The sequence below is a fragment of the Furipterus horrens genome, unplaced genomic scaffold (assembly GCF_987537825.1).
Source record: "Furipterus horrens unplaced genomic scaffold, mFurHor1.1.pri manual_scaffold_7, whole genome shotgun sequence".
Lineage (NCBI taxonomy): Eukaryota > Metazoa > Chordata > Mammalia > Chiroptera > Furipteridae > Furipterus > Furipterus horrens.
In genome coordinates this window covers 77,376,242-77,388,925 of record NW_028327177.1, presented here as the reverse complement: position 1 = coordinate 77,388,925, position 12,684 = coordinate 77,376,242, and the positions used below count along the sequence as shown (strand labels likewise).

The 12,684-nt window shown below is 38.5% G+C and overlaps 1 protein-coding gene across 4 annotated transcripts in view; it reads right to left on the bottom strand.

Moving 5' to 3' along the window:
• Positions 1–12,684, bottom strand: part of FOXP1 (forkhead box P1) — a 642,166-nt gene that overhangs the window by 528,877 nt on the left and 100,605 nt on the right. For all 4 annotated transcript variants that reach the window (XM_090283832.1, XM_090283838.1, XM_090283837.1 and 1 more), the window contains exon 3: positions 11,091–11,220. The gene's annotated coding sequence lies outside the window, so the exon portion shown is untranslated. The remainder of the gene's footprint in view (positions 1–11,090; positions 11,221–12,684) is intronic.

Sequence of the window (12,684 nt, the reverse complement as noted above, 5' to 3'; positions counted from 1 at the left end):
TTAAGAAGTAGGTTAAGAAAAGTCAAAGTGTTTCCCTTCCAAATGATAAAGACAGTTTTGTCAAAAAGAGGCACCTTTAAGTGAACTATATATAGTATAAATGTAGATACATGAAAAACATGCCCCTGTAGCTTTTGGTGCTGTGAGAAACAAGCGAGATGGTGACAGGACACCTAAAACCAAAAAAATGTTTAGCCTAGAGAAGGCTTGTTAACTACCTGAAAGTAACAGATGGGTTATCATGCAGAAGAGAAAGGTTTTGCAGAATTCCAAGGCACCAAATCAAATTAAGTTCAGACCCTGTGGATGGTCAAATTTAAGTCCAGTGTAAGAAAGGACTTCTAAGCACTAAAGGCTGCTCAAGGATAAAATGGGCTTCCTCAAGATTAGGAGTTCACCATCCCAGGATTATTCAAATAATCTGTTCATTCATGTGGTAGCAAGGCAGCCACAAAGATTAGGCACAAGCAACTTGGGGCACCATATGCTTCACAATTCCTTTGAAAACTAAATATCTAGGAGACTTTGAATGTATACAATGTACATCCTAAAATGCACGGATACGCATAAAAATTCACACCCAGGAACACTCCAGAGAGGTAACGGTAAGTTTGCTGTAATGATCTCAAACCACAGATTTGATTTAGAGCATACTTGAGGGCTACCGGCTAGTTAGAGGTCTGCTGAAAATTCAATGTGCCAACTCTTTTGTAATGTTCTGCATGTATTAACTCATTTAATCCCAGCTATGAGTTAGGTACTACAATTATTCACATTTTAAAGGTTAGGAAACTGAGGCATGCAACAATGTAACTTACCCGAAATTATACTGTTAGTGTCAGAGTCAAGAGTTAAACCCAAGTGGTCTAGCCAACATCCTGTGTTCTTAATCACCACATTCAGCTGTTTTTATACATTGAAGGTTCTCCATCTTGGCCCTGAATTATGAAATTATGTTTACTTTTTATTAAAAAAAATGAGATGAACTAACCATTTGCAAGGCTTTCATCATAACTCTACCTTCGTTGTGTTCTTTTTCCCACTTCCTACACATTTTTTGTTTGTTTTTTACTACAATAAACATTTGTGTGAAAACATACTTGTTTTATAAGATCACGTGAATCTTTTCTCGGCGTTTAGTCCCCAACTGCAATAACACAATACCTTGGTCATAAATTATGGCTTGCTGACTGACCATCAGAAACTCTTTCCTCTTTACATGCAAGTCAGTTTTATCATGATACTTGATAAAGAAATATTCCTCTAGATAATTCTCTTATAACTTTCTTGGAAAACATTATACCTTGGACTCCACTTTGTGAAAATACCCTATTCCAGGAATTCACTCTTCCAGGCCTTGACTTGGGAGAGAGGACTCTAATTTAAGGCGTCTTCTCTCCAGAATGCTCACACTCATTTTTGTTCATTCTTATCCTCCAGAGATTTCTTTAGAGAAGAATCAAATGACTCACATTATGTCTTCCGTCCTGATGAATAGGGACACTTAGAAGATGTCCCATTTTAATCATCCAGTACCCAAGAACCACATGTATAAATATTCTTATATTTTTTTCCTTAGTCCTCTCAATTTTCTAAATGTTGCATTTAAGCAATATTATCTGATAAACTAGATTTGATGTGCTAATATTTTGCTACATATTTAGGTATAACATATATGAAAAACAATACCTTACTCCTTAATTTTCAGAAATGTTCATTTGTGTCTCCTAGAAAATTCATCTTAAATTCCACTGGTAGAATATACAAAAGGTTTTGCAAAACACTGGTATTGAAGAGAATACAGGTCAATTTCAAGTTCACTCTTCTCTGACTTGTTTTCCCTTTGATACACCTTCTACCCCTGGCCTCACTTTGACTAGTAGTTCATAGCTCCCTGTTTTACATGAAGAAGGGGGCAGGGGAACCTAAATCAGTAAATTTCACTCTAAATCAATAAATAACCCAGTTACGCAAAAGAGCCTCTCTCAAGATGGGACTTGAACAAAAGCTAGTGACATGATTATTTCATCAGAAACTGAAAAGCGGATGATGGAGGTGAAGTGTCCAGGCCTGGAAAAGAGATGCTGTATCTTCTCTAAAACAGGGCTCAGCAAACTGTAGGCCAAACTGAACCTTACCTCCCGAGCTAAGAACAGTTTTTACATGATTCAAAAAGGGGGTTAGAAAAAAAATAAAAATACTGCTGCTAATTAGTGATGCATGGAAATGATAAGAAATTCAAATTTCAGTGTTTGTAAACAGATTTTTTTGGAAACAGGGCCACCTTAATTGTTCACTGGCCACCTACAGCTGCTTTTCCGACACAGCAGCAGCAGCAGCAGCAGCAGCAGCAGCAGCAGCAGCAGCAGCAGCAGCAGCGGCAGCAGAGGAGTAGTTGTAACAACGCAGGCAGCCCGTGGAGCCTGAAACACTGATATCTGGCACAGGAAAGGTTGCTGACCACTGCTACAGACAGAGAAGTAAGTTTATCCTTTTAATATCACAGATGTACACAAACAGTTGTTGTTGTTGTTTTGGTTTTTTGTGTGTTTGTTTTTGTTTTGTTTTGTTTTTAGTTATAAAACTTTTGAAAAACTCCCAGCAGTAGAGAGAAGAGCATAAGGACACCCCATGCATTCCATCCCAGGGTCAGATGGGAAGCTGTGTTTGTGGCCGGGCACTGACTAAGGGCACTGACACCCACCCTCCGTGCCCACCACCAGTCAGGCCTCATGTCCCACCGCCCTGAGTTCTGGTTCTGATGACCCAAACCATCATAAGAGTAAACTATCCCCATCCCTTTTTAAAGCAGCAATATTAACAATTAAAAAGCTGCCACCACACATGCAAAATAATTTTCTTGCATTTTAATATGCATATCCATAGTCTGATTATAACAGTGTGGAGAGATTGACAGGAAATGACTGCGTATAATGACTCCAAAGGAGACACTGCATTGATCAGTAAATAATACACGTTTTTTTCGAAACTGTCTAGCTGCGTATTTACACTTGTCAACTCTCATACACTTTGGTGACAGACTTCTTTTTCAAACATCTATGTAAAAATACTAACACTGATTTTTTAAATGTTTCTAATAATTACAAAAAACACTTCTAGGATGTATAAGGTTTAAATTCTATCTGCCAAATAGTGCCACCTGGAGCATTAATTGCTACATCCTTAATATTTCTGGTTATGTCAGGGTATTTGCAAATGTCTTAAAATGGTTAAAATACAGTAGCAAGTAGCATATATCTAGTGCTTACAAGATGCCAAGTACTATATTAAGGATTTTTCACAGACAACAAGGTAGATGATACCACTCTCCACATTTAGCAGATGAAAAAGCTGAGGCTTGGAGAAGAGCTGTGACTTGGTCAAGGTAACAACTATTAGTGAGAACTGGGGCTAGGACATGAGGCTACCTACTCTACTTCAGAGACCAAGCTCTACTTAAGCAAACCCCAGGCCGGAGCCTGGGTGTAGGTCCAGAAATCTGTATTTAATACACTTCCCAGGCAGCTTCTGGAACACATTTTGAAAAAACACAGACCCAAGGACTTGGAGGAAAAATAAAAGTCCAATGGACCCTGGGCTCAGGTCCCCTCTACTCCCGTCCAAACACTGCCCGAGGAGGTTAACAGGTGTATCACAGCCCCTGGCATGTCACATGGCTCAGTTATAACAACTACTGGATTGCTGTCATTCTTTTATAGGTTAGTCAGGGAATGCTTTTGTGTCAGGTAAAGTCATTTTATCTATATGTATTGTCCATAAAATTACTTCAACCCTCAGCTGACTAGCTTAGCATCTCCTTGCCCTAAGACTACATATCAATTACATTCTGCCAGTAGCCAAGGGCTGGCCAAGGTGAGGGGAAGGCAAGGGAGTGGGGTCTTGGTTATCCCCAATGATTAGTTTATCAACCACTACATTAGACAAGGAGCTAGATAAACCCTTCATCCACCACATACATTTTTTTAAATTATAAGTGGTCAAATATATAAGGAAGAGAAAATAGTATAATGAATCTTATATACCCATCATTCATATTCTAGGATACCAAGTTTCCATTCCATTTTTTTCTTTTCTGAAGATTTGTAAAGGAAATTGCAAACAACATACCATTTCACCCTTATACAATCCAATATCAAACTCTAAAAAATATGGAGAGAAAAATACCTTTAATAATAACTGAATGCACATGTTGAAAAAATACCACAGAGCATACCTGAAATGAAAGAGCTGGTCATTGAGCATGACCATCCTGGAAGGGCCTGAAATGCCTGCAGTTCATAGACAAGGGGCCTAAATAACCCGACAAAGGCACAGGGCTTGACCTTCCCATTGTCTGGCTTTCACTTTGGCCACAGAAGTCCAGTAGCCCAGGTTTTCCCTTCCCATGCCCTTTTCTGGAGCAGCAGGGCCTGCTAGTACTGTGTGGTCTGTTCCTAGTGTTTCGGGAAGAAAACTCATCTGCTCAGATGTCAGGAAAGTCATGAGCTGCCACCACCATAAGTATGGTTACTTGAGAAGAAGACTGAAGGACACACACAGCACTGAGCCAACCACAGGATTCTGGGAGCTTTAGGCTGAGGAAAAGGCCAGAAGGTAAGGAATAATTTTGAAGGAACTTATTCCTTTTTGTATCACTGCTTCTGCAAAAATCCTGTGTGTAGATTAAGCTACAGTTTTAAATGCACTGGATTCCATTTCTTCCATAAAGACAACTGTAAGCTACAAAATCTTCCCTGCCTAAATCAAATTAAAGGGTCTTAAAGAACCATGGAGTCTACTCAAAGATGAAGAGGTAGCATGCCCTGGTGGTTAAGACATGAGCTTTGAAACTGTCCCAATTTGAGGTAAACCCCACTTGTAAAAATTGCTACATAATCCTGATCAGGTGAATTAGGCACTGAACTTCCATCTTCTCAACAATAAAACCAGAATAATTATATCTAGAACACAGAAATGATGTTAAGATTAAATGACATAAGTAATGTGATAACCACTACAGAAAAATAAATGCCTAATGAATGGTTGTTATAATTATTTGTTATAAATATTCTAAAATGTCAGGGAACACAAGATGGTATGAAAAATTTCATCTCATGAGCCTATTCCAATTAATCAGAGAAACTCTGCATAGAGAAAACCCAAGAGCCATCATCAGAATGGACCATGGCAGGGGACCCACTGATTTGTTATCCCTGACCAAGGCTAACCATATGAATATGGGCTTAGAGGGAAATAATGCACATGTTCACCTACAATCACCTTCCAGAACTCTCGTTACCATGACCAACATACATAATCAAACAATACAATGAAATGACATTAAAATATACGTTAACTAAATTGTGCTTAAATGCACTAATTGCTCGTTTTTTGTTAAGGAGGAATTAAAATGATGGCAATTCTCAGCAGGGTAGCTCAGCAGCCTTCATATAAACTGAATGGAAATTTCCTTCTCTTAGCCTCTGTGTATTACTTGAATCAAGTTAACAGAAAAGAGAATATTTTCAAAAACAACGTACAATGTAGTTTAAGTTCCTAGAATTTTATATCACAGAAGATATCATTTGAAATATAATAGCTGAATGCCTTCCTCCTTGGTACAGCTTGCTACAGTGTATTGATAAAAAACAAGATTAATATGCAAAAGGAAATTGCAAGAAACTTGCCTGCCCCGGTCAGCACCTGCACATACTCCTCCCTCATGAGAGGAGCTGTACTGGGAGAGTGAAAGTCTGTGTTTAGTTCTCACCCACCACTTCCTTGCTGTGTTTGAGCCTCAGTTGATGCACAGGTCAAGAGGGTAACAACTGCTCTTTCTTGTCTTTTCCAAAGTTACATAAATAGAAAAAAAAATCTACAAAACTATAATGTTACACACATGTAACACCAAAACCAGAAGAAGGGTAGAAAATACACTACCTAACAAATCATATAAATCTGGTGTATACATGATGTCAAAAATCCAACTGTCACACAACCAAATGGTTGTCACAACTATGCATGTGTACAGTTCTCTTATTAACATAACAAACATGTACTGTTTAACCACTGGGTGCCCAACACCAGGCTGAGCATTAGGTATACAAAGAAAAACTATATTAGAGACTGGTGGGCAAAAGGTACTTGCTTGACATGATTTTACCCACTCTCATGTAAACAGTGTATTTGTAACTTGCCTACAAGAATTTAAGAGGAATAATTCTAAGGCCACATCCACACTCATCTGATCAATTAGTGTGATCAATTAGTGATATCTGCTGGGGCACAGGAAAGGACAGGAGTTGGGGGAATGTGAGATTGAAAGTGTTTCAAGAAGGCTTGGCACCCTTGATTTAAGCAAAGGGTTTGCAGCTTTGTGTAGATGTTATGTGAACAAAAGCTTGTGCAATACATTAAAAGTTTACAGTGAATATGTATGTCCAGATAAATGTGTGTAGAATCCCATAAGGGGCTTAGAGAGAAGTGAAAATGTCTGCAATATATATGTAGATTACCCTTATTATAAAACTGGATCACATTCTCATTCCTAGACTAATTTCCTATATCATAAAACCTATATTCGATTTTATAAATAGCATTCACCAAGAATCATAAATTTAGTTAATGTAGAAATTTAACAAATTTTTAAAAATAAAAGTGAGAAAAGAATGTTTTAGAGCAAGTATCGGGAAGGACAGAAAGGGTTCTTTCTTTGAAGACATGTTTTTTCCTGTGACTCTAACTCCTCAGGGACATAACTAGAAAAGAAATAAATTTCACAGCTAATATATATAAAGTAACATGTGTAACATTATCCAATGAATTTATATCTACTTACACCATATCAATTTATCTCACATAAACTGTCACCTCCAACAGAATTCATTAAAACAATGTTATAGCAGTGGAATTAAATGCAATCTTCTAATTGGAAGTTAATCTTATAACAGGAGTTGGTAAAGTTTATTTTTTAACTAACATACGGAGTAACTTGTTAATTTCTCTGACAGTTCAGCCGGAAGACTTTAAAAGTGAATTTGACATTGGGACTGGATTGGCTGTCACCTGCTGTGAAGTACCGGGGTGGGGGTGGGGGGTGAGGGTCCATGGAGGGTTGGAGTTCTTTCATCATCCTCAGGAGGAGAACTCCTCCTGCTGAGTATGGGCAGGAAAAGGGCGGACACTTGCCCCCACCTGTCCTGAATTACTGTATTACCTGCATATTCCATTACCTCCATGTAAATGTCATGTTTATTTATCTTCATCAAGCCACACAATGGTTTCCACCTGGCCCCTTGTCAATTAGCTATGGGGAAAATATTCAACCAATTACATTACTTCTATTACATTAGGAACTGGAAAGGAAGGCAAAATAAACGTCTCAAAAATACTTCAGAGATAAAATGTAAGTTGACACTGTCTTCGCAAGCTGGAGCCCAAGTCATACAATCTGATAGCAGCTGCCAGCACTCATAACGGCTTATTAAATCTCACCTCTCTTTATGGCGCGAGTGAAGATCTGTATTTTTACCAATATTAGGTTCATTGTTTTATGAGAGACCAAAATACTTAAGATTATTCGCCCCAGCCTATAAAACATATTATGTAGTTTATTAAATTGTTAAAATTACTTTTCAAAGTCAAAATTTCAGAGACTGGAAGTTTAAGCACAACAAAAGCTTGGACTACTGAGAGCTTCCAACACAAGGCAGCTCAGAAGGCGAGTCCATAAGCCGGCTTTCTTGTCCTAAAAACCTACTCCCTGCCCCCACCTCTTCCTGGAAGCGGTACCTCCACCGCCATCCCACCTCAAAACCAATGTCAAAAAAAAACACTCTTGAGTTTTATAAAAAAGCAAAAACTCAGAGCCAAAACATAGCCCATTATCAAGTCCCAAGAAAAAAGTTATTTTTCCTGTTCTACCTCTTCCTAGTAGGTTAAATACTAGGAATTTTATTATGAGAGTGAGGAAAAGAGGAACTGTGGGCAAATAAGGAAAAACAAGTGGTGACAAAACAGTGTCACACGATACCCACACTCTTACACCAGACCCACCAGCAAGGCACATATAGGGACAGAGCGACGTCAAGACACAGACTGAAAAATAAGATAGCACATTTGTGTCTGTAGTCAACTCTTCTCAAAAAAACTCCACGCAAATTCAGACTGTTATTACCACATTTATTAATAACACTGTGGTTAAGTGACTATTAAATACGCAGCAGACTTAGCCGCTCTTCACTCTTGGGATCTTATACTGTACATCGGAAAGGTACCAATGTCAACTACAGCTTTACACCAGGGAAGCGCTGACTCCCTCATGGAGAACAGCAACATTAAAGAACCACTACACTACAGAGAGACCTCAGGTGCTTGGACCATCTTTCTCTGTAGCCTGACCCCAACTTAATTTGGTATGCAGGCATGATTGCCATGAACATGAACTGAGTACATTACCTATTTACTGACTTTAAAACTTTGCCTTAATGATCTATTTGAGCAAACCTTTTATTGAACCATTTTATTTCCTTGCATTTGAGTGAGGTGAGTGGTTGTTCCAGCTGCCTAACCCTGTGCCCGTGACCCTGTTCCACCATGAGGACACTTACCATGACATATGTCATTCAGAATTAAGAGTTTATTTCAAGCCTAAAGACTCCAAATCAGCTGTAACAATTAATTGGTATTTATTTTGGTTACTCAATAAACTGTGAACCTCTAAAAGCCACAGGACTGTGGCTACAATTTTGACAGCAGAGGGGCTAAACCAGCTTTCAGATACACAGCGCCTGCAGCCAGGTTATGCATCATGGGGGAAGAGAACTACTCCTTTCAGTAAACCAAATGTGTTCTGAGGAGAAGCAGGGAGGACAGAGAATCAGAACATACTACAGCTCATTGGGTTCCAGGGATCTCTTCTTTTCACTAACAGTATAGTGAAAAGGCATATATTACAGTCTGATAAATACAAAGCACTTCCATATTTATATAAACTGGTATTCTACTGGGCCTAGCAGTACATTTTTCAATTCAAAGGAGATAACATTTTCATTATAGTAGTTCGAATTGATTTTTCAAATAGTAGGTCTTACCCAATGAAATTAATGAATAAAATGAACCTAGTCTTCAATAAATCCATTCATGTGGTTTTGTTCAATTTCATACCTCAATTTTATAAGACTGAGATTAAGTCAGACTCTCTCAATACTAAAGACAGAGATGACAGGCCACCTCAAATCTGAGTTTGTTGCTATTTCAATACCTTCAGAATTCCAACCACTTCTATGAATTCTCAAATGTGTGTATGAGATAAGCCCAGGCTTTGTTCTCAACTCTACCTGGATCCACAAAGACATAATTTTTCATAACATATGCTATCTGCTCACTAGTCAACAGACCATTCACAAAAGCCTTGCATAGCTGTGTAGCAATGGAAAAACCTCAGAACTTCATATATGAGGGAGTGGAAGGACTTGCCCAGGGCCACCCAGTAAGATGGTCAAAGACCACTAATACATCTAAAATCCCATGACTCCATCAACCTTTTCTTTTCACTGTGGAATCCTTTCCTGATGTGTTACTGTTTGCTGTTTGCCTTATTTCATGCCAATGAAAGAAAGAACACTGTAAGGAACAAAAAAACACCTTTTTCCTCTGTCTCTAGCTCCAGCAGAACTGACTGCAAGAACAAGTAGTCAGATAAAGTGGCCTAACTGAATTTCAGAGCCCACAGGCTCTTTGTGGATCACGTGGTCTGTGACATTTGGGCTAACTGCTTCACTAGGGCTCTCTTCTTTTTCATCCATAAAATGGGAGGGATTTATCAAAATGACATCTAACTATAAAAATCTTTAGAATCTGGCCCAAATATTAGAAACACTTACCAGAAAAGGTTTACTAAACTGCATGAAATTAACTTCTTAATCTCTAAAACTGATATAAGATAGAAAGAATCATTGACTGAAAACAAATTAGGCACAGCGATTTTTCACCTCAAACTCGACGGGCTTCAGCCACTCCATTTGTAAGGTGAGGGAATTTAAACAGACAACTTCTAGGGCCTTGCTTGATAGCCTCACAAAGAGGACACTCTAATCTAACTGCTGTATTTTAAAAATAGGAAATCAAAACAGAGACTAAGTTGCCCTATGTCAGGTAGCTAACAGGTCTCCCAATTTTCAATATAGTGCACTTTCAACTTCACTTTATTTCCCTCCATTAATTCGAATCTGTCTCAAATACAAGTCCACTAAGACAGAGAAGTTATGCCAATGGCTGTTACCATTAAATGCCATTCCATACAAAACCTAAAATCAAACAGTTCCCATGAAGTTGACTTCATTCTACAACCACTGAACTGGGTCAGTGTTTACCCAAAAGACCTGGCCTCAACAAATTAGTCTATGATAAAAGTAAGTCACAATTGTTCTTTCATTACTATATAGGAGCCATCGATTTCTGAGGAACATGAGAGATTCGCTCAATTATAGATAACACATACAACAGAAAAAGATAATCATGTTCTTTCTAACCTTCCCACTAAAATTACAATAAATAACCTAACAAGGTAAATTATGCCCTTTAGTCTTTTTGAAAATCTTTGAGCATCCAAAGTTCCCAACCCTTTAGCTTTCTCAAGAGTCCTAATCATGTGGAAGGCTTGGGATGGGACCTTCTCAATGAACAAATCAGACTTATATCCCCCATAAAATTCAAGATAGTCATTATAGTCTTATTTCATGGTGATTCATTTTATCACCAAGCAATACTCTTTCAACTGTGCACGTGGCTCATAATTTAGATAGTCGACCCTTCAAAACATGATTAAAAGAAACATGCAAGCAAAAAACATTCTCCTGTGTCCTTTGTGCCTTTTATAAATCCTCAGATCACTGTAGGGGTTATCCAAAAAGATTATAGCAGAAAACAATGACAGTTTGTTCCTCCTTTCCAAATGAGAATCTCTCATCCTCACTGCCATTGTTCTGATTAACTTAAGACTTTATCAGTTTCTGGCACTGCATAGGACACCTTCAGTTGACTTTTTGTCTTGTGAATTTTCAGATGAGTAATCATTAATGTTCACTCACCCCGTTGGCCAGCAGGCATCAAATCCACCCATTCATAGTTGACAGCAAATCAGAGAAGGAATTGAAGCCCTCACCATTGCCCAAATATTCCGTTTGGAAACTGGAATTGTCAGCAAAAGCTCCTGGAACACTGCAACACAACAATATTTTTTACACATAACTAAGGTGTACCTTCTAAAACCACCACTTCCTTACACTTGAAAACAGCAAGACAGACATAGAATCTAGAGAGAGGGGAAAACACCTTCCAAATGAGTGGATGTCAATATCAAGTCTGATGCTGTAAAGTAGGAACCAGAAATACTGTTTTGAAAGATATATTTACCACTTACTTCAACACATACATTAAAAGGTTGTTTATTGCAGACTTTGTGCCAAATATTTCACATATTCTGACATTATCAAAATATGTCCCATTATAAAGTGCTCAGAACAATACGTTGTTTTAACTCATATCTTACGTGGATTAATGTACAACCATGTCCTATTAATCAATTATGTTTTCCAAAGGATGAGAAAATATAAAAGCATTAAATAAAATTATTTTTTAAATATAATGAATACCAAAACTAGTGAAAGTAAAAACCATAATCATTTTTTCCTCCAAAGTAATTCTAAAAATGTTTATAAATTACATAATGAGCAAGACTCACGAAGATATTTCCATCAAGGGAGAACATACTATGTAATGTGCAGGCATCAAAGTGAAGATGACTGAATTCTGGACCCGGTATTGTCACCAATCAATTGTGTGGCCCCAAGAAAACCATTTAACATCTCAGGATCCCAGTGCCTTCATCTACAGGGCAAGGCATTTACTGATGTTCCCAAGTCCCTTCTACCTCTTAGCTTCTCATTTTTGGTAAAGGACACTTATCCCAAATAGCATAAACTATCAGTTTCAGCTTTAACCTCTCTGATTAAAAATATTTTTACCACGAATCACTCTTATGCTGATTGGCCATCAACGCCGAAGATGTGCTGTGGGCAGAGGGTGTGCACATGCATGGAAGGTGCCTCATGCTGGCTCCCTGGTGAGCTCGCTCCCTTTGTGGCTGACAGCATCCCCTGGGCTCCCATGGAAGGCTTCCATTCCTCTGCAGAGAGTACAGCTCCAACACCTATGGAAATCTGCCCCAACTTATTGTACTACAGATGAGTGTTTCTCACACTTATGTGTGCAGAAGAATAACTTGGAGAGCTTTTAAAATACAGATTCCTAGGCCCCGTCCTCAAAGAGTCTGGTTCAGTGTTCTGAAGTGGGACCTGAGATTCTGCGCTTCTACCATACTACCAAGAAATGCTGCTGCTGCTGACCAAGGACCACAGTTTAAGTCCAAATGATAAAGCCCCATTCTCTGAACCTCAAGAAGCCCTGAGGCCTAAGAGGCATTTGCAAGGTTCAGAGAGGCTCTCCAAAACTGAGCCACATAGCAAAAAGAAATGGGCTGAGGTTGTTTGTCATCTTGATAAAATCCAAACTTCTTTCTAGGGCCTAGAAGGTTCTGCATAATTCAGTCACCTTCTACTTCTCTGATGCCACTATTAGCCACCAGTCCAATCACCAATTCGAACACAGATACAGTGGCCTTCC